Genomic DNA, 20,255 nt, shown 5'->3' with positions numbered 1-20,255 from the left:
TCGGACCTTTCCTTCATAACAAATCTTTCTGGCAATATTACAGTTAAGACAGTCCCACAAACTCGCGTTTGCGTCATATCCCTCAAATCCTTTCTAATCCAAGTATATATCATACAGTTATAGAGTCATATAAAACCGCAAGCACAGAAACAAGGCTAGTTTGTACAAAGGACCATCTAGTCATGCCAAATCATTAAAACAGGCTTCTCCCATCTAGTTGCTTCTAGACCATAGTGCAATATAACTCTATCACCAATCTAACTATCCAAGTTTCTTAAACATTGAAATCGAGCTTGCATGCACATCTTGTCCCAGCAGCTCGTTCCACACTCTCGCGAAACTTTATGTCAAGTAACCTCCACCCATTTTCACCTTAAACGTTCACCCTATTTGTAGTTCCATTCCTTAACCCTTTGCCTTCTTCTTCTTGATTCCTTATTTGTGGGAAAAATGAGAGGAAATAATTGCCTTACCTATGTTTCTCGTACCATTGTAGACGTCTGTTGGATTGTCCCTCAAATCCTTCTGTTTTAATATAATGTCCTAATCTTCTCAATTTCTCTCTATACCAGATTCCCTAAATCCCGGCAACAATCTTGTAATTGTCCTTTGAACTCATTCATGATTAATGGCCGTTTTTCTGATAACTCTCATTTTTTTTCTTTGTTATCCTTTGAAAATGGAAGCACACCTTTAGCTTCCCCCCCCTCCCTTTGGCCCCACTTTCACTCGTGGTAGATGATAACATATATCTCTAAACCAGTGCTGCTGCATGTTTTCTGCATTTCCGCACAGTGCACCTCAATATTTGGAAATAGTGCATCTATCTGTTGACTGTCCGGCACCGGAACGTGGTTTGGAAACTCACTACGAAACTCCTAATTAATCGAAGCTCTCACGTCATTGACTCTGCACAATCAACAACATAACTATATTGACCGTGAGCCAAGATGAATATAGCTCAAAAAGAAAACCAGCAATCACTACTACAACAAATAATAAAGATCAAGATATAATTGTATTATCAGAACAGAAGTATGAAGAAATGTGCTCAATTTCATACCGTATATCAATGGATTTAATGGCAATTAATAATATATAAACACAACATCAGAGAGGGAGATCAAAGAAAATCACACTGAAAAAGAAAATTCGAAAGGCATGTGACATGCAAACACTCAGGGGGAGAAAATACTTCTGATATCCATTAGAAACAAGAGCAAAGTAATAACAATATGAACCAATACACATACTGCATATTAACGTTTAAATCACAGTTCCAAACCCAAACTTCACTCACAAAAGCGGATGCTGGAAAGCAATATTAGCTACATCCCTAAGGTACAGTATTTGATGATCTCGGATAACTCATCCCATTGTTTAATAATAGCTTATTTATGATAAAGAACTCTGTCCCATTCTGCTGTGAAATTATATATAGTTTGAAGAGCAGTAAATACATATCTAAGAAAGCCCTCAGCGGTTTCACTGATTTTATATATATATATATATATCTATATGATGTTATTTCTTATTTGTGTCCCCAGAAACAGTACCACTACATTCACGATAAGAAATGATGCCCACACTTCTTAGTACTCCCATATTTCCCAATATTACCGTTATTCACCCGCATATCAACAGACATAAGACTTGTGCCTTTTATGAAATTCCACCTCAGATCTTCTGAAATTCATTCTTTCTATATGCAACCTTCAACTGAGACTATGGTCATTATTCCAACAGCAATAAATGTTAAACAGCAGCGTGTTTTATCTATTCCAGTGTGTTTCATCCATTGATGGACTTTCGCCCTTGCCTTGTTGACAACTTATTATTAGACTGCAGTGATGCAGTCCATGAGCACAAAGAGCATTGCTGATTATCGCAAGAGAGGTAGAATGAAATAGACAACTGGAAAGGGCAAATGAAATACAATGTTCGAAGGTGTATGGTCATGCACGTTGGTGGAAGAAATAAAAGGGCAAGTAATTATTTAGGTGGAGAGAGAATTTAAAATATTGAGAGGCAAGGAGACTTGAGAGTCCTTGTGCAAGATACACTAAAGGTTAACCTGTTGGTTGAGTTGTTTATGAAGAAGGCGAATGCAATGTTGGCATACGTTTCTAGAGGTACAGACCATAAGTGCAGGGATATGATCTCGAGATACTATAAGGCACTCGTGAGACCATACTTTAAGTATTGTGTGCAGTTTTGGAGTCCTTATTTTAGAAAGACTTTAGTGACATTAGAGAAGGTTCAGCGAAGATTCACCAGAATGATTCCAGGAATTAAAAGGTTATCGTCTGAGGAACACCTGGCATCTCTTGGGCTGTATTCCCTGGAGTTCAGGAAATGAGGGGGAATCTCATAGAATTATTCCGAATTTTAAAAGGCCTGAGCAGGTCAGATATGGCAACGTTATTTTCCATGGGAGTGGATTCTAGAACAAGAGGGCGCGACTTCAGGATTGAGGACGTCTTTTTAGAACTTAGTTAGAGGGTGGTGAAATTGCGGAATTAATTGCCACAATCGGCTATGAATGCAAAGTTATCGGGTGTATTTCAGGCAGAGATAGATGCAGATGAGGTCGGAAGTTTACATACAACTTAGCCCAATACATTTAAACTCAGTTTTTTACAATTTCTGACATTTAATCCTCGAAAACAATTCCTGTCCTAGGTCAGTTAGGATCAATACTTTATTTTAGGAATGTAAAATGTCACAATAATAGTACAGAGAATGATTTATTTCAACTTTTATATTGAATCTGCTCCACCATTCAATCATGAATGATTTAATTCTTACAGTCATCCCCACTCCCCTGCCTTCTCCCCATACACTTTGATGCCCTGGCCTATCTATCTCTGCCTGAAATGCATCCAATGACTTGGCCTAGCTGCTTATTGCAACAAATTCCACAGATTTACCACCCTCTGACTAAAGAAAATTCTCCGCATCTCTGTTCTAAATAGGACGTCCTTCAATCCTGCAGTCGTGCCCTCTTGTCCTAGACTCCTCTACAAAGGAAATCACCAAAAACTCACTCAGTGTGCTCTCCAATCAGATGCCCTGAATAAAACATGAGATCCAGAATTTGCTAAGGGGCAGATCAACGTCATTCAATACTATAGAGCAAGGAAGTGACATGAGTTGCAGGTAGCCATCTCACGGGCGAAGTGGAGATTCTAAACAAACTTGAGTCAATCAGGGATGTTCGGCAGCTGTGGCAGGGCTTGAATGATATCACCTCCTACAAAACTAAATCAAACAACATGGGAAAGAGGAGGGCTTTGCTTCCAGATAGCTCAATTCTTTGACCATAAGAACACGGAAGAACCATCACATAACTCCACATCTCCCAATGATCCCTCAATCTCAGTATCTGTAGCTGACATGTGGGCTGCTTTCAGGATAGTGAATCCATGGAAACCATCCATACCGGACGTGGCAGCTGGCCATGTACTCAGTACCCGTGCTGACCCACTGGTTGCTGTGTTCATGAGTTCACCGAGATCGTTATCCTCTTGCTTCAGGAGTGTGTGACCCACCTACTTCAAGTGGCTTCAATAATCATCATGCTCAACAAGGGCATGGTGACCTGCCACAATGACCATCGCCCAGTAGAGATAACTTTCAAAATGATGAAGTGCTTTGTGAGGCTGGTGAAAAAACATATCAACTTCTGCCTGAGAGGTGACTTGGTTCTGCTCCACTTTGCCTACCGGAGCAACAGGTCCACAAAAGATGTCATCTCCTTGGCTCTTCACTCAGAGCTGGAACATCTTGACAGCTGCAAATATACATACATCAGGAAGCTCTGTATGAATTACAGCTCAGCATTTAGTACCATCATCCCCTCAGAAATGATCAATAAGCTCCAAGACCTGCCTCGATGCCACCTTGAGCATTTGTGTCCTGGATTTATTCTCTTGTCGACCCCAGTCAGTTCTGATTGGTAACAACAGCTCCTCCATGAATTTATCTGAGGGAATCAAGAAGTTTAATTTCATTCCTCTTCTGTGCAGCTTTTGGAGGAAGTGCAATCTCTAAAGAGGCACAAAATACCATGTTCCCCTGCATATCTGCACTCATGAAAATACCACTGTCTATACATTGAGGCACAGCAACAGTGCCAGTTCTATTCTTACACTCACTTCTTCCAGTGATATTCTTCGCCTGAACATCCCTTGGCCGTCCAGGATAGAGATATGCAGCACATCATGTACTTTTCATATTCACTGAGTCCTCCACTCTTCAGATATATGTTCACCAGGCATACTCAGGCTACAACTATTCGCTCACTTGGCTTACTCCTCTCTACATCACCACAGAAACACAATAAAAAGTAAGATTTTCAGATGAGGATACGAGTAAACAGTTAGCAATTCAATCCAAAACCCTTCATGAGGGCTGCAAAGGGGAATAGAAGAAGCCAGAATAAGAAGGTAGTGGTGGCGGGAGGTGTGGGGAGGAGTACAAGCTGGTAAGTAACAGGTGAAGATTCAAGACTGAAGTTTATTTATCACGTGTACATCAGCGCATACAGTGAAATATGTTGCTTGTGTTAACAAACAACAAACCCACGAGTATCTGGGAGCAACCCGTATGTTTGCCACACCATGATACTTGCATGAAATGAGGAGGTGGTGAAGATGAGTGGGTGGGGAGCAGGCTGAAGTGAGAGATGTGAGGAGATACGTGGAAGAGCTAAAGGGTTTCAGAAGAAGGTATCTGATCAGAGCAGAGACATGACCATGAGTGAAGGGCAAGGAGGAAGGGCACCGGAGGGATGTGAGGCAGAGCAGAGGGGAGGGAAGAGTGGAAAAGGGTGTCACGTAGAGACCTATCTCTGCTTAAAGTGAGGGGCGGGGGGTGGAAGGGAGGGAAAGATGTGTTCAGTGGTAGAATCTTGTTGCAGATGGTGGAAATTACAAGAGTTTTGTGCAAGATGTAGAGTACAGTGGGGTGGTAAGAAACGACAAAGGTAAGTCTAAAACTCAGCTGCATGCCACTACTACGACTACTAGTACGTCGACTCAGGCCTAGGGGGCCGGCATTGGGCACGATGACGGACTATCTACTTCTCCCTCACCCTCATCAGTGTGTTCAGTTCATCTGCATTAGCCACGCCACTGACTTCTAGGCGCATGTTGACCATAGTCTTGGGAGGACCCCCAGGGTTCATCCTCCCATGCCTGGGCTCCCATATGATGACAAGGCTGGCAGGTAGCTGGGGTGGCGTAGACAGTGTCCCGCTAGTTGCAGTCTTTTCGCTTCGATTTTGCATGCCGGACGAGAGCATACCCAAGCAGCTCCTTCTTGGGGAACTCTCTGCTGGAAGACTCTCGCATGGAGGGCAGAAGAAACGTTACAAAGACACACTAAAGGCCTCCCTGAAGTCGCTTGATATAGACACGGCCACCTGGGAAACGCTGGCACAAAACCACCCTACCTGGCTCGGCCTCATCCACAACGGCTGTCAAACTTACGAAGCAAGGCACATTGCTGAAGCACACCATAAGTGCAAGCTGCGCAAGTCCAGAGCCACCAGCGCAAGAACTGCAGTGCCTATGCATGTCAGCCCAACATGTGCCAGGGCATTTCATGCCCAAATTGGCCTGATCAGACGTCTTCGGACACACCACATCCAGTCTCAAAGTGACGAATGGTGTCAACATCCATCGACAACAATGATGGAGCGCACTTCCAATTCTATAACTACCATTGTAGCAGAGAAACGGGGGACAGCAACGTGCAAAATAGGTAAGAGATATGAAAGAGATGCTGGTGAGAGCAGCATCGATAGTAGAGGAAGGGAAACCCCATTCCTTACAGGTGGAAATCCTTTAGAACCATATTTCATTTAGCCAACTGGAGAATCAGCTCACTGGAATTGGTGTGATGTAATGATCTGGAGGTGATTAGGGAATTAAAGTTAAAGGAACTCTCAGGAAGCAGTGATCACAATATCATTGAGGTCAGCTTGAAAGTCAATAGGAATAAAGAAAAGTCTAACGTAACAGTATTTCAGTGGAATAAAGGAAATTAGACTGTTATGAGAGAGGATTTGGCCAAGGTAAATTGAAAGGAGATGCTGGCAGGAATGATAGCAGAGCGGCATTAGCTTGAGATTCTGGGAAAAATGAGGAAGGTGCAGGTTAAATGTTATCCACAAACAAAGAAATACACAATGGCAAAATAGTACAACCATGGCTGACAAAGGAAATCTAAGCTAATGTAAAAGCAAAACAGAGGGCATACAACAAAGCAAAAAATCGTGGGAAGAAAGAAGATCTGGAAGATTTTGGAAACCTGCAGAAAGCACCTGAAAGAACTGCTTGGAGGGAAAAGACGAAATATGAAAGCAAGCTAGCAAACAACATCAAGGTGGAGAGAAAAATGTGTTTCTTTTTTCCCAAGTATTAAAAATACAAGAGATGACAGTAGATAAAAGTCTGCTAGAAATGAGGCTGGAGAAAGAATAACGGGGGACATGGAGATGGCAGATTAACTGAATAAGTATCTTGCATCAGTCTTCACTGTTCAAGACACTAGCAGTGCCAGGTGTTGAAGTGTGTGAGGGAAAAGAAATGAGTGCAGTTACTATTACAAGGGAAACAGAGCTCGAAAAGCTGAAAGCCCTAAAGGTATCTAAGGCACCCGAACCACATGACGTGCACACTAGGGTTTTAAAAAAAATAATGGTTGAGATTGAAGAGGCATTGGTAATAATCTTGCAAGAATATTTGGATTCTGGCATATTTCCGGAGGACTGGAAAATTGCAAATGTTACTCCACTCGTAAAGAAACGAAAAGAGACAGCAGAAAGGGTATTTTTTTTAAAGATGACCCTTTCTGCTGCCTATTTCCTTGGCCTGACCTCAGTGGTTGGAAGATATAAGTTAAGTTGGTAAGTAGGACAAAGACAGCATGGTTTCCTGAAGGAACATCATGCCTGAAGAATATATTGAAATTCTTTGATGAGCCTACAAATAGGATGAATAAAGGAGATGCAGTGGATGTTGTATAGTTGGATTTTCAGAAGGCTTTTGACCACATATGAGGATGCTTTTCAAGGTAAGAGCCCATGATATTCCAGGAAGGTTACTAGCATGGTTAGAGGATTGGCTGGTTGGTAGGAGGCAACAAGTAGGAATAAGAAGATCCTTTTCTGGTTGGCTGTCAGTGACTAGTGAAGTTCCACAGGGGTTCATTTTGGGGCCACTTCTTTTTATGCTGTATTTCAGTGACTTAGATGGTGGAAGATATACTTTATTGCTACGTTTGTAGATGATACTAAGATTGGAGGAGGAGCAGTAATGTTGAGGTGTAAACTTAAATTCGCCAGACCAATAACCACATCACACAGTTCTTTACTTTATCCTTTCACCAGTTTATTTGTTCGAGCTCAGCCGGCGAGAGGCTCCACAGCCAAAACACCTAGAGTAGTGGTCGCCAACTGGTCAATCGTGATCGACCAGCTCATCTTTGGGAATTTTCCCAGTAGATTCCAAAAAAAAAGAAAAATAAATGCACAAATACTGCTGTAACGTGAGCATTATAAAAATAAGTAATACTAATTAGGATAATGTTAATATAGAAATACTGCCACTACTGAAAGCTGTTTGTTAAGAGAATTTTAGATCCTTTCTTTCTGCCCAATATGCATGTCTGTAGCTGCCCCACTATGCACCGCGGTAGAAAAGACCGGAAGTAAAACCCTGCAACCCGGAAGCAACCTTTCTTTACAAACAGATTTCCGTAGCAGGGTATTGCTATTTTGCCGTTATCCTAATTTGTATTAACTTGTTTTTATGATGCTCACATTACAACACTTCTCCCCCTTTAAATTACAACATTCTCTAAATGTAAATAACCGGGAAACAAAAAACAGTGCTGTCATTATCTTGCGTACCTCTGAAACGTAGTGTCTCAGTGACAGTTTAGGAATACAAAACACATGAAAAACGTGGCAGATTCAACATTCAGTCCAACAAAGGAAGTTTGTCAGGAAGTTTGTGAGGGTGCTGTGCTGCCACAGATGAAAATTACGAAATCTAAGTACAGGAGCTGTCTTACTGACAGACACCTCACAGACTGTCTTAAACTGGGTGTCTGTAGTTATGAGCCAAATTTCAAAGAACTAGCAGAAAGTATTTAGCCCCAGTCATCACACTGAATACAACAGTCAATTTTATTCATTTAGTTTTCGTGTTGAAATAAAATTAAATAATGAAGCATAGAATTAAAGGTGTTGTGATGTGGGCATTATAAAAATAACTAATACTAATTATGAGAATGGTAACAAAGCAATACCTCCACTATGGAAAGCCGTTTGTAAAAAGAGGTTGTTTCTGGGTTGTGGAGTTTTACTTCTGGTCTTTTATGCCCGGTGTGCAAGCGTGTGACTAACAGATTTAGTAGATCGATCTTGCCTTTCACTAAGGCCGAGGTAGGGGATCTTGGGCTTAAAAAGGTTGGGACAGCTTTCCCTCTCTCCCTGGGGGCTCGTATCGGACCTTTGCTGTAAGGTTACAATAGTTTACTTCATCAAGAGCCACAGTCCATTCCATATAAGGAGTTGTTTTCTTTTAGTTACAAAGTGGCGCACAATAGTACACAGTTTTAAGGGAAGGAAGTAATTAGCCTTGCAGTATTATCGGACATGCACACATCTGTTACTTTACAGAGACAGTTCTTCCCTTGATTAAAACAAAGAAGTAGTTTAACTATTTCATAGCCTCACAGCTGCGCAAAGTAGAAACGAAGGATGCAACTTATGCTCGACAGAGTACAAAGTCCTTGAAGGTCATTAACCCCTGAATCCCCAATATCCTCAAAAACTTCATCATTCCCTCTTTTTTTTATCATTATATGATAAACTTTCACAATTGGTGGTCACTTCTGAAAGATACAAAACATGGCCAAAGGCATCTTAAAATGCAGACACCAATCAAAATTAATACAATCAGACTTCTGAAATGCAAAAAGAACCCCTATCAACCAATACATTTTCCTTTAGACCAAGAGAATCCTCCTACTCAGTTCCTTCAATAACACATTTTTAGCATGTTTGATTGCCCCTCCACAAATGAGGCGGATAGCTTATGGTACAAAGGGGCCAGTGCTCTAATATGGCAGATTAATGCATCAAGGAGCATTGGCTCAATAAGATCAGTTTCTTCTGAAATCAGAGGTTTTTTTTTTTGCCAATACAACTTCCTTTGCTGCCAGGGATCTGTAGGAAGTAGACACTAGGATATATAGCCACAGTCTTTCAAGTCAAGGTTGTAGAAGCCTGTGGCGCCAAGCTTAGAACTTGCTGCACCAGCTCTTGTGTCTCAGTCAGGTTTTATTTTAAGAAAGGTTTCACAATAGCAGTGAAAAGTTGTAGTTGAAAACGTGTGCTCTCATCATGGAATCCTTCCAGCAAGCTCTCTAATACCTCATCAGCTTTGTCAATTCTTTCTGCATACTCTCCACCTATCCATATTATTGTTTCTCTTACTTCTGGTTCATCCAGTAAGGGCAGATTTTCAAAAAGTGTTGCAATAACCCTTTCAAACTTGTTTGGGTATTTACGGAAAATGTTCTTTGTTACCACAATAGCTTCTTAGATGACATAGTTTACTTTTTTCTGAATGAGGTCCAGTAGCGTACTCATGCAGCATTCTACTAATTGCTCAACTTTAATTGCACGCACAGCTTTTTGTACAAAGTCAACCTCTACTTTGGTGGCATACTTATTCAATTCTGCCAAAACCTGTCCAATGTTGGATTGAAAAGCCAATTATAATATCCAGTTTTTCAAGTTTCACTCATATTGGATCATTGTATTTTACAAAAAAAAAACCTTTGTTTCATGCTTAAGATTCTCAGACCTTTTCTGTATAATGAGGTTGATATTCCGGAGGGCAACATATTGGAATTGTGCTTCTGTAGGGCAACAGCATTCGCAGTGGGGGAGCCAGTTACTTCAACAAAGTGCCATAGTATTTCAAGTCCTTTGAAATCAGTTCCATGAATTTCATCAGAACCTTCACAGCCGACAGGACAACAGCTGAGTTGGCGTGATATAAACGTGATGTCACAGGCTCACAGATGCTTTGAGCTTCTCCATCCTTTGGGCAATAACTGGCCAAACAATCAAGGATAAATATCAGGTCCTATTCAGTGCATTCAATTAAGGCTGTTAAAAGCTTATTTGATTGTCAGAAAATTGAGGTTCAGCAAGTTGCTGTTTGGATGAGATTCTGCATTCTCTGACAGAGCAGCCACAGCATTTGCAATGACCATTGGATTAGTCAGATTATCAGATCCTTTACTGTCCAGAAATCCCTGATCTCCTACCAGCTGTGCATTGATGTTATATAGCTTGGCTACACGGACAGCAGCAGTTTTTTTCCTATATAAGTATTTTCACAACAGTCACGAATGGTTAATACATTAATACGATCTTGGTGGCACCCTGATTTTAATTTGTAAAAAAAAAGAAAAAACGAATGCTGGAAAGGGAATCCCTTGTGATCCCAGAACTACCCTCTTGCCTGGTGGACCTTTTTCTTGTTTCCAACTTGATTTCATAGAATTACCTAGAGTACATTGTTATAAGGATTGCTTAGTGATAGTAGATGTATTTAGCAGATGAATTGAAGCTGTTCTATAACTAATTATACTGCTATGACTGTTGTAAAAATATTGCTAAAAGAAATAATTCCCCGCTGTGGATTTATAGAAATGATAAGCTCAGTCAATGGGCCACATTTTGTTGCCAAAATAAATGAGGAAGTCTGCAAAGAACTTGCTGTAAAACAGCAGTTTCACTGCACCCATCATCCGGGAAAGCAGCCAGCCTAGTGGAACGAGCCAATGGTACCTTGTGAAATAAGTTGGCCAAACTTACACAGGAAACTGGATTGACCTGGATGAAGGTTTTACCCTTAGCCCTATTCCATATGAGAATCATGCCATTAAGTAAGACGGGATTATCACTTGCAGAAATTATCAATGGGTACTCTTTGAAAACCCCAAGGAACCCCGACCTTGTTTGCCACTCGTCCCTGAGAGCTTACCTGCAAAATTAGATATGCATACCTTGGGGGAGGAGATGGGAATATACTTATACAAATTAATTAAAACTCTCCAAAGCTTGCATTCACAGGTACGCCAGGCTTATCAAGAGGATGAAACCCAGCCTAAAGTTGACTGTCCCACGATTGAGCCTGGATATTTTGTCCTGATCAAGAACTGGGATAGAGGGAAACTCAGACCTCAGTGGAGATGACCACACTCACCATGACTGATTCTAAATATTTCACAGCAAACAAACAAGGAGAACTCTTTGAAATTAAGCAGAACTCAACAGTGACAAGGAGAAAAAGAAAGAAGCAGTGAAAAAAGCAATTGTGTCAACGACTGTTGGCAAAAATGTCAGTGCCCTCTTTCCTGATGTCGTAAAATGTATGCAGACAGACAATTTGGAGAAGCTGGTGTACTTCTGTCTAATGAACTGTAAAGAACCAACCAGATACGGTAATTATGGCTGTCAACACCTTTGTTAAGGACTGTGAAGATCTCAATCCACTTATCCGAGCGCTGGCCGTAAGAACAATAGGCTGCACCCATGTGGATAAAATTACTAAGTATTTGTTGTTACGTACCCCGTAACTGGGTTGCCAAATCAGCAGAAATGGATCACTCAGTTGGAGTCTGGAGTACTAGGACTAAGAAAGTTTTATTAAAGAAACAAGCAACACAGTAATCGAAAGGATAATAAATGCAACAGTTCAGCGATGATAAACACACATGTGCACCGAATTAAGATAACAGCATCAATCAAGCTCTATCGTTGTCTAGGGGTAAATGACCAAATTTCAAAGTGACTCCAAGTTCAGTCCAGTTTAGTACTTCAGTTCGCAGTAATCATTGCCATGGCGATGGACAACGTTGGGGGAGAGAGAGAGAGAACGGGAACAACTGATCATTCAGACACGGCTTCACTCACAGACCGGCGATATGGCTCACAAGCAACTTTTGGGCAGGTCCTTGGTGATGTCACCTGAGGTCACCGACTGTGACCCCTCCTCCAGATGCGGTCGATCCTCTGCAGTGAACCTGGCACCCAGGCAAGGGCGGACACACACCGGGTTCCCGCTGATCGTACCTTTCCACCCTGGCCGTTGTCTGGTACTTACCACCGACTCGTGAGAGGCGCACCACTTCCAGGGTCTCGTTACCTCGGGTGGCGTGTGTGTCCTGCCTTAGCGAACCGGTCCCTTTTTATCCCCCTGCTGGGGTATCGCCTGTCCATCACTTCAAACAGTTCAGGGTTCAAAGGGGGAGCCGCTCCAGACAGCTCTCTCTCCCGTCCCTTCATTACACATCTCCAGACGCTGCTCCATTGTTCCTTATCTCTCCTTCCCCTGAGGGCAGGTGGCAGACCACTTGCTGATGTCACTGATGCTAACCCAGGCCAGCAAACATCTTAATTTTATGTGTATTCTCGTCACATTGTGTGCGCAGCTGCGAAAATGTCGAAAGCATGAAGACCCTTCTGTACGAAAATCTGCTGCTGTCTGTGCAGCCAAGCTACATGATATCAATGCACAGCTGGTAGAAGATCAGGGATTTCTGGACACTATAAAGGATCTGATATCTGACTCTAATCCAATGGTCATTGCAAATGCTGTGGCTGCTCTGTCAAAGATTGCAGAATATCATCCAAACAGCAACTTGTGGGACCTCAATTTTCAGACAATCAATAAGTTTTTAACACCCTTAAATGAATGCACTGAATAGGGCCAGATATTTATCCTTGATTGTTCGGCCAGTTATAGCCCAAAAGATGACCAAGAAGCTCAAAGCATCTGTAAGTGTGTGACAACACATTTATCTCACGCCAACTCAGTTGTTGTCCTGTCGGCTATAAAGGTTCTGATGAAATTCATGCAAATGCTTTCAAAGGACGGAAGATTGGCTTGTTTGATGTGCTGCGCCATGTTCACAATCTTCTGCAGCTTAGTCTTGACAAAGAGTCTCGGCCTGAAACGTCGACTGTACCTCTTCCTAGAGATGCTGCCTGGCCTGCTGCGTTCACCAGCAACTTTGATGTGTGTTGCTTGAATTTCCAGCATCTGCAGAATACCTGTTGTTTGCCTTCTGCAACTTCTTTCGGTCTTGGACAGGACAACTTCCATACCAAGTTGTGATGCACCCCAGAAGAATGCATTCTACGGTGCATCTATAGAAATTAGTGAGGGTTTCAGGGAACAGGCCAAATTTCTTTAGTTTTCTCAGGAAGTAAAGGCGCTGGTGGGCCTTCTTGGCGGTGAACTCTGCTTGGTTGGACCAAGTCAGGTAATTTGTGATATTGACCCCGAGGAACTTAAAACTTTTGACCTGTTCCACTTACGCACCACCAATGTAAATTGGGTCATGCGGTCCGCTACCCCTTCTGAAGCCAAAAAACAATTCCTTCGTCTTGCTGATGTTGAGGGATTGGTTATTGTCTTTGCACCATGCCACCAGCTTCTTAATTTCCTCTCTGTACTCAAACTCATCATTACCCGAGATGCGGCCTACAATTGTTGTGTCATCAGCAAACTTATATATTGAGTTTGATGGAAACTTGGCTACACAATCATGGGTTTACAGTGAGTATAGCAGGGGGCCGAGTACACAGCCTTGTGGGGCACCAGTGCTCAGAGTGATCGTAAAGGAGAGTTTGTCCCCTATTCTTACAGCCTGGGTCCAGTCCGTGAGGAAGTTGAAGATCCAGCTGCAGATCTGAGTGCTAAGGCCCGGGTTCCGGAGCTCAGGAATCAGTTTATTTGGAACAATGGTATTAAAGGCAGAACTGTAGTCAATGAAAAGGAGCCTTATGTATGCGTCTTTATTCTCCAAGTGTTCTAAGCAGGAATGTAGGGCCAGAGAGATGGCATCTGCCGTTGATCTGTTGCTCCGGTAGGCGAATTGCAAAGCATCGAGGTTGAAGCTATGGTTTATGTGTGCCAAAATCAATCTCTCAAAGCACTTCATAGCAATTGATGTCAGAGCCACAGTTCGATAGTCATTCAGGTGAGCCACCTTGCTCTTCTTCGGCACTGGGATTATCGTTGCCTTCTTAAAACACGAGGGGATCTTAGACTGCAGCAAGGAGCAGTTAAAGGTGTCAGCAAACTCTCCAGCCAGCTCGCTTGCTCAGGCCCGGAGAACCTGTCCTGGGACGCCATCTGGGCCCGTCGCCTTCCTTCGATTTATCTTCAGGAAGGCCCTTCTAACATCCTCCTTGGTGACGATGAATCTCGATGTCACCAGGTCCGGTTCATCCAGAGGGAGCGGGACGCTCCTCTGCTGTTCGAATCTTGCATAGAATATGTTAAGTTCTTCAGGAAGAGAAGTGCCAGTTATTCATAGTCCCGGCCTTTTCTTTGCGCCCAGTGATCTCATTTAGACCCTGCCATAGTCTACTGGCATCGCTTTGGTTAGCCTGGGCTTCCAACTTGGCTCGATATTTCCTCTTGGTGCCCTTAATGGCTTTCCAGAGTTCACACCTGGGTTCCGTGTAGCGACTTGAATCCCCGGACCTAAAAGTCGCAGCTCTAGCCATTAAAAGGGACTTAATTTCGTAATTCATCCAAGGTTTCCAGTTAGGGAATACCTGGATCATCTTGCAAGGCACACAGTCCTCCATGCATTTCCAAATAAAGTCCACGACAGCTGAGACATACTCATCAAGGTTAGCTGCCGAGTTCTTGAATACTAACCAGTCCACCAATTCACGGCAGTCATAGAGGTCCATCCAACGCGACACTACGTTTGACACGTGACCTCCCGCTTCAGTTTCTGTTTGTCAGCCACGAGGAGGAGTACGGCCTGACGGTCCGTTTTTCCGAAGTGAGGTCGTGGGACAGAACGGTAGGCATCCTTGACTGCTGTGTAGCAGTGGTCAAGTATATTCGGGTCTCTGGTGGGGCACGAGCCATGTTGGTATAACTTTGGCAGCGCCTTTCTGAGGTTGGTCTGGTTAAAGTCCCCGGCTGTAATGCGCAAAGGCTCCGGATGCCTGGTCTCAAGTTCACTGATGTTGGCATACAGTATGTTCAGAGCACATTCCACGTCCGCCGGGGTGGGGGGCAACGTAGACCGCTGTCAATATGACTGAGGTGAATTCCCGAGGCAGAGAGTAGGGACGATACTTCACCGACAGGTGTTTCAGGACTTGTCAGTGTCACTGAGTGCGAGCACCACCCAGTGTTAATCAGTAAGCAGACACCACCTACCCTCATCTTGCCCGAAGACGCCGTGCGGTCCATCCGATGGATCGAAAATCCCTCTGGTTAGATGGCACAGTTGGGGGTGGGAGGGGAGAGCCAGGTCACGGTGAAACAGAATACACAGCAGTTCTGCATCTCCCTGCAGTATGTGAGTCTCCTTTCAAGATGATCCACCTTGTTCTCTATGGCTTGCACATTAGCTAGTAGGATGGTGGGCATAGGGACCCTGAACCCCTCAGTTTCAGTCTGACCAGCAGCCCAGCTCTTTTCCCACGCTTCTTCGGTAAGTAGTCCATCTTTCCCGGTCTCCATCGATGCAGTGTGTTGTTGTCAGCTCTTCGCTGTTGGTGGGTCATGTCATCGTGCGCTCCTGGTCGGGCCGAGTAACAGGAGAGGCTTTGCTGCCACTTCCAGCTGCCGAGGGCCTGGGCTATTGATTGGGTCAGGCCCCGAAGCCGACACTTAATCCCGGATGGCCAGGCTCCTTTCTGAAACAAGTCCTTAAACCAATTCACGGTTGCGGAAGGCTCCGTTCCAGCCGAGCCTCGAGCTCGATTTCCGAGGTTAGCGGCGGAGGCCTCACTTCCCACTTCCGGCAACTGTGGATGACCACCAACGGGGCTTTACGGTGGTCGCTCCATGGAAGTGTCTGGGGCATCTTGAGGTCTCTGCCGTCACTTCTGTGTGGTCGTCTGCTCCGTAGAGCTGCTGGTCGGAATGGGCCGTGTCTCCAAGCGCTCTAGCACGGTAGCAGACCACGGGTGTCCGGGAACGTGGTGCGCCTCGTTGGTCGGGCCTAGGTATGGTCCGGAGTTTAAGAAGCAGTTCTGGTGCGATGGTCTCCAGCTCGGTCAGTAGCTTCTCCAGGGTGTTGCTGATCTTTATCTTGCTAAACTGAAGGTTTACAAGGGTTTCTCGGGTATAGGATACTGGAGAGGGCAGTTTGCTCTGAACAGCACGCGCAAAGTCGCCAGTAACCGGCACCATCTTTAACGTATAACAATGATCCAATATAAGTGAAACTGGGAAAACAGGATATTATGATGCGACTGGCTTCTCAAGCCAACGTTGCACAGGTTTCGGCAGAATTGAAGGAGTACGCCACTAAAGTAGATATTGATTTTTTTTACAAAAAGCTATGCGTGCAATTGGATGATGTGCAATTAAAGTTGAGCAATCAGCAGAACGCTGCGCGAGTACGCTACTTGAGCTTATTCAAATAAAAGTAAACTACGTCGTCCAAGAAGCTATTGTAGTAAGAAAGGTCATTTTCTGTAAATACCCAAACAAGTATGATAAGGTTATCTCAACAGTCTGTGAAAATCTGGACTCACTGGATGAACCAGAAGCAAGAGCACTAATGATATGGATAGTTGGAGAGTATGCAGAGTATTGACAATGCTGATGAGCTATTAGAGAGCTCCTCGGAAGGATTCCATGATGAGAGCACACGGTTTCAACTACAAGTTTTGACTGCTATTGTGAAACTTTTCTTTTAAAAAACACGACTGAGACACAGGAGCTGGTGCAGCAAGTTCTAAGTTTGGCGACACAGGATGCTGCAACCCTGACTTGAAAGACCATGGCTATATATATATATATATACACACTGGCATCCACATTCTACAGATCCAGTGGCAGCAAAAGAAGTTGTTTCGGCAAAAAAAAACTTCTGACTTCAGAAGAAACTGATTTAATTGAGCCAATACTCCCTGAAGAATTAATCTGCCATATTGGAACACTGGGCCCTGTGTATCTTAAGCCACACAGTGCATTTGTGGAGGGGCAATCGAACAGACTGCAAATGTGTTATTGAAGGAACTGAGTAGGAGGACTCTCTTGGACTAAAGGAAAATGTACTGGTTGATAGGGGTTGTTTTTGTATTTCGGAAGTCCGATTGTATTAATTTTGATCATTTTCTGCATTTTAAGATGCCTTTGGCCATGTTTTGCCTCTTGTAGAAGTGACCACCTGTTGTGAAAGTTTATCATGTAATGATAAAAAGGAGGGGTTGATTATGCTTTTGAGGATATTGGGGATGCAGGGATTAATGACCTTCAAGGGCTTTGTACTCTGTTAGCTTAAATTGCATCCTTTGTTTCTACTTCGCACAGCTGTGTGGTTGTGAAATAGCTAAACTACGTCTTTGTTTCAATCAAGGGCAGAACTGTCTGTGTAAATTAACAGATGTGTGCATGTCTGATAACACTGCAAGGTTAATACTCTTCCCTTAAAACTGTCTGTACCAGTATGCATGAACTTTGTAACTAAAAGAAAACAACTCCTTATATGGAATGGACTGTGGATGTTTACGTGCATAAAAGTAAAGTATCGTAACCCTACTGCAGAGGTCAGACACGAGCTCCCAGGGAGAGAATGGAATCTATCCCTCTCGGTGTTTTGGCTCCGGACCGTCTCGCCGGCTGAGCTCGAACAAATAAACTGGTGAAAGGATGATGTAAAGAACTGTGTGATGTGGTTATTCATCCGGCGATTTTACGTTTACAATAGCAGTATTATTAGTTGTAGGGACAGCTTCAATCCATCTGCTAAATGTATCTACTGTCACTAAGCGATACTTATAACACTGTACTCTAGGTAATTCTATAAAATCAAGTTACAAACAAAAAAAAACGTCCACCAGTAAGGAGGGTAGTTCTCGAACCACAAGCCATCCCTTTTCCAGCAATCGCTTTTTTTTTTACAAATTAAGTCAGGTTGCCACCAAGATTCTAATAATGTATTTAATATTCCCTCCTTCCCTCCTTGCACAGGTGTGTACAATTATGTACATAATCTATTAAAATAGGTAAAAACACAGAGGGAATGCGGGGGTGAACCAGCGCCCGTCACTGGACCAACCTTTCAGCCCATTTGTGTCCATAATTTGCGTTCCCTGTCAGAGGCGTCCCCCGAAACCTAACTATTTCCCCTATGTCTGGCGTACCCGCCCTTAGACTTTGTCTGATAGGAGCTTGCTGGGTTCCCAAGGAGACTAAAAGAGTGGGATTCAAGGCTGTCAGTTGGGCTCCTGCATCAGCCCCAGCATTACCATTAGATATCTCATCAGATTCCCAAGTAGAGGCTGCACATTTAGTAATAGCCAAAACTTGAGGTAGCTGTAGAGTGGTGAGTAAGTTGTTTACAAAGATAGCGTTACTAATGGGGTGGCCAGAGGAAGGTAGGAATCCCATAAATCCAAATGCATAACGGAAGTCTGTGTAAAAGTTTGCACTTTAGTCTATTGCTAGGATACAGGCACAAGTCAGAGCAAGCAGCTCAGCCTTCTTGGCGGAGACTGCTGTTTCAAAAGAAGCCTGCTCCATTACTTCACTGTTCCTCATTATCACATAACCAGAACATAGTTTCTGTAGCTGGATTCACAAAAAAGCTTCCATCCTCATAAAACAATGCCTCAGGCTTGAAGGGGTATTGCAGAAGGGATGGGAGAGTCTGTCCCTCTTTCATGGTAATCCGGACAGGGGGCAGTTGGTGCGGCCGACTTCATGGCCTGAAATTGCCCAGAGATGGGGTACAAATCCTTGGGTTCGGTCAATATTAAGAGTGGCTTGTGAGTCTCCTTTCAGCAGCCCATGGAGTAAGACGCGTGTTGGCGCTACTCCTTCCTTTTACAACTTATTTCCACTGTTTTCCATCCTAGTTTTGTTGAAACTTTGCAGATTTATTACTTTTAGCGAAGGATTTACGATTTAATCACGATGGCTGGAACCCTAACTAGAATCGATTTAAGAGGTGGCAAGATTGTTTCTGAAACTGAACAAACAAAAAGTTAGAGGTAGTCTCTACTTCAGAAAGAATGTTTTCTTTGATGCAAAATATTAATACTAAGATCAGAATAGTGGATCCGATAATAATCTCTCCACATCTCTGTTTAATATGGACGCCCCTCTATACTGAGGTTGTGCCCTGCTGTTCTAGACTCCTCCACCATAAGAAATATACTATCTTCATCTGGTCTGTGTTAGCCTATCAACATTAGAAAGATCTTAATGTAATTGCCCTCATCCTTCTACATTACAACGACTGCAGACCCAAAGCTATCAAACGTTCTTCTAATGATAATCCTTTCTTTCCCAGAATATAGCTGCAAGCAGGACCCTTTTACACTTGAAATTTCTTCACTCAATCCATAAGGATTAAACAACTTCTGGTTCTATGTCACAACTTTCTACAAATCTGATGCCATTGTTTACCAGCAGATCTCACCCTCACTTGGCCTACTTCCTATCACTCCGGAATAAGACATAAGTACTCAATTGCTAGCATTTTTGGTTCTACTTCCCAAATGTACTGACGTTCAACCTACTGGCTGCAATGATGTCCAGTCATTTGTCTGCCCATTTTGACAATCTGGATGCACGCTATTTTTGCTTGCTTGTTTTTTTTTCTAACTATCCGCACTGTCCTTAGTCTATTCACTCCGGTTCCCACCTACCAAATTAGTTTAAACCATCCGAAAAATCTCTAACAGGCCTACCCACGAGAATATTGTTACCTCTCGGGTCCGGTGCAATCATTTTGAACAGATCATATGTCCCCGAGAAGAGATCCAAATGATCCATGATCATAAAACCCTGCTCAACGAACCAACTTCTCAGCCACGCATTAATCCGCCACATCATCCTGTTTCTACCCACTGTGGCTCATGGCAAAATCAGCAATCGAAATATTATTATCTTGGCGGTCCTGCTTTTCAGCTTTCTACCAAGCTCTCTAAATTCTACCTTTAGAACCTTTCTCTTTTTTGTTCTTTCCTATCTCATTGTTACCAATATGTCCCAACATCTGGGGGTTATAGCTCCCTCTACAAAATGCTTGTGATCCAGATCGGAAATGTCCCTCATCCTGGCAATGGGGGATTGGGCTGAGGGGTGGAACATACTATTTAGATGTCCCATTGAAGTCCACAGATCTCCTGTCTGTTTCCATGACTATTGAGATGCCTATCACTACCA

General features: G+C 43.3%; 2 pseudogenes; one reads left to right on the top strand and one right to left on the bottom strand.

Moving 5' to 3' along the window:
- Positions 1-9,053: 9,053 nt before the first annotated feature.
- LOC134351216 (AP-1 complex subunit beta-1-like) lies at positions 9,054-10,606 on the bottom strand (annotated as a pseudogene).
- Positions 10,607-11,298: 692 nt separating this feature from the next.
- Positions 11,299-17,094, top strand: LOC134351215 (AP-1 complex subunit beta-1-like; annotated as a pseudogene).
- The last annotated feature ends 3,161 nt before the right edge of the window (positions 17,095-20,255 follow it).

The sequence above is a fragment of the Mobula hypostoma genome, chromosome 8, assembly GCF_963921235.1.
Source record: "Mobula hypostoma chromosome 8, sMobHyp1.1, whole genome shotgun sequence".
NCBI classification, from domain to species: Eukaryota; Metazoa; Chordata; class Chondrichthyes; order Myliobatiformes; family Myliobatidae; genus Mobula; species Mobula hypostoma.
Note: the sequence above shows the minus strand (reverse complement) of the source record. Positions and strands in the feature narration are given on the sequence as shown.